The sequence below is a fragment of the Astatotilapia calliptera genome, chromosome 13 (assembly GCF_964374335.1).
Source record: "Astatotilapia calliptera chromosome 13, fAstCal68.1, whole genome shotgun sequence".
NCBI lineage: Eukaryota > Metazoa > Chordata > Actinopteri > Cichliformes > Cichlidae > Astatotilapia > Astatotilapia calliptera.
Window position 1 is genome coordinate 24,302,288 of NC_137434.1, and position 3,117 is coordinate 24,305,404.

Below are 3,117 nucleotides of genomic sequence, written 5' to 3' on the forward strand. Positions count from 1 at the left end.
GGCAGCAGCAGCCGGCGCGCGCGTGTGTGTCGGTGGACTGCTACGTCACATCAGCTCCTCCAGTCAAGGCCTGAACCTGTTCACCTCCTCTAACCGGTTTCCTCTGCTTTTTGCAGGAGATGCACCGCAATTCTTCGCTTTAACACAGAGACATGCAAGAATGGACTCATTCCCCGTCGCCTTCGATGCAACAATGAACTGCGGCCGCTCCCTGCTGGTTTACTCTTCACTAAAGTCTACAGTACCACTCCGTGCAGCGGTGGGCGCTTTATTTATAAGCGTCGCCGTTGGCCGTCATCCTCATTCCCCGTAGTCCTCTCCACGCGTGATGCGCGCACAAAGCTGCCAGTCAATGTATCAGTCATGAAAATGAACCGTAGTGACCCTGAAGTTGCATGCAAAAAAACGCACATCCAACTGAAAAATCTGTCTTTTGAGCAGTGTTTTTTGTTTGTTTATTTGTTTGTTTATTTTTTGCCGCAGAATAATTTAAAATCAGTATCTGATATTTTTTATTATTATGCCCCTCTTATAATCCATTTCCTACAAACTTTATTTTAAAAAATAATCTATAATAAATAGCCAGAAAAAATCATTTACGTAAGACATTGGGGCAAAGAGAAAACAATGGACAGAACATTATATAATGAGCACGGTTCAGATAAGATACAAAGGTCAAACAGCAATATCAGCTTGAAAAAAGAAACTACAGACTAGAGCAACTAATACGGACGGCAAACCAGAAAGACGGTTTGTAAAGGTCTTAAAAGAAATGCATAAAATATCCCATTACAGACACATCACCACAAACTGATATCATTACGTGATAAATACAATGAAAGGTTTAAAATACATAAATAAAATATGCTACAATTGGACTCCCTATAATTTTAGAAGCCATACACAGAGCATTTAGAACAGTCTCAGTCACGTGTATATATTGATACAAGTTATAGCAGTCCCTCTTTCACTCTTTGAAATACTATAGTTACACTATAATTGAGACCACCATGCCACAATAAACAAGCATATCTCAAAATTCCCATTATGTGGCCAGCTAGTTTAAGATAAAGCCAAACTATCTTACCCCCCCAAATTGATGGAGTCTTGTACTGCTGCCATCTTCTGGTTAAATGGTGCTTTGGTTATACTGAGCTTACAATGATTAATTAAAACGAAACAAATTATAATAACCAAAAAGAAGAAAACTAACGCCAAAAATACAAACTAACGTAAAATTACACATTTGTAAACAACAAAAGCAAAAATAAAATGAGCAAACCCACTGTTGAAACTACAAGTGACATAATGTAACATGGACTGATATGGACCAAAAACAAAAGGAAACAAACAAAAAAACACCATATACCATGCAGTAACTGTTAGGTATATTATTTTACTGGCTGCACCATATTGTTGTAGTATAGGTTTAAAAGACATCCGGGTAACCAAGACTTGGTAGGAATCCGGTCAACCTTATATAAAAATCTCTTAACAGGGTTGAGTTCAGTCATTACCCAGCCAATTAGTTGAAGCTCACTATGCCTTAAGGCTCTTCTCTACTCTTCTTATGTCCATGTGTCCATAACATACTGACCTGAATGTGGTTTATCAGATTTTTTCCCTCACAGTAAATGTTCACAGAAAAGGGAAACAATCAGTTTTATCTACTAAGGTAGTCTATTTAAAATATCAAAACTGTTCCCGTTGGTGTCATGCTCCCTGTTATACAGTTTATAAATCTGGGTTTTTTCCTCTGACTGTGGTGGACCTCTAACCCACAAAGTTACATAAACAAAAATATATGCTGTCTGAATGTAGCCTTTGGCAAAGATTCAGTGTTGTTTCAAAATTTCTGTTGAAATCACACTAGCTTAACAAATATAGTAATTTAACTGCCTATAATCTTATTATAAAACAGGATTCATTTAGCAAAGAAAAAAATATTTTAAATCGGCACTTAAGCAAAAGTTCTAAATCTGAAGAAATCTGCCAGGTTTATGTAGAAACTGGAAAGTTGCAGCTTTACAGAAATGTTTTGGGCCCCTACTTAAATTCCTCTACAGCAAACACAAATCTGTGTTAACAGGATTAAAATGTGATTAATTTTTTAAATAGTTATTTTATTTCTCAAAGTAGTTTTGGCTTGTGCAAAGGTGCCACAACCCTCCTCTGCACATGTCCAAACCATCTCAGCCTTGTATCTCCAACTTTGTCTCCAAACCACTCAACCCGAGCTGTCCCTCTGATATGTTCCTTTCTAATCGTGTCCACTCTGGTCAAACCAATGACTGTATAAAAGATCTTTTATACAGTCATTGGGTCAAACCCAGTGAAAACCTCAACATCTTCAATTCTGCCACCTGTCTTTTTTTCAGTGCCGCTGTCCACAAAACCACGCATCATAGCAAGTATCACTGCCATCTTGTAAACTCATCCACGATCATTGTTACACCTGTCTCTCTCTCTCATTCACACATCTGTTTTGTGTTCTACTGGCTTTCATTCATCTTCTCTGCAGAGCATACCTTCACCTCTCCAGGTTCCTGTTCTTTGGCTCTTCTTTGGCTCTCGGAGGAGGCGGACGCATCTTTCCCCCTCTCCCTCCCTTATCTTCCCTGCTGGTGCTTCTGTGTTTGTCTCGTCTCGTCTAACTCTTACCCTCAAAGAGTTTCTCAGTCTTGTTCTCTAAAACCTAAAGAATTATGGATTTGATCAACTGGTCCTGTAATGGAATTGACACCCTGCTGGGCTTGGGAGAGCCCAATTGTCCTGCAGAGACGTTTGCTGCCGGATACTTGATGGTCGGTTGCGTCGTGTGTCTGGCAACGCTCTCGATGAAGGACATTGAACGACATCTACCAATTTGGAACCACGATAACAGAGTTCAGGCTGATTGGAGCTGGCTTGGACCTGGCTTATCGAAGAACAAGAAGCGGACAGATGTGGACACCGGATCAACTGGAGGCGCAATCGAAGATTGCAGCGGTCCCAGATCAGCTGTACACACTGGAATATTCTCCCATGTTACTTTTCTGTGTTTTATTGTGTTATGGTGTGTTGATATCTGTGCATTCCTGTATTATCCTTTTGTGTTACACATTTCGATGTTTTTTT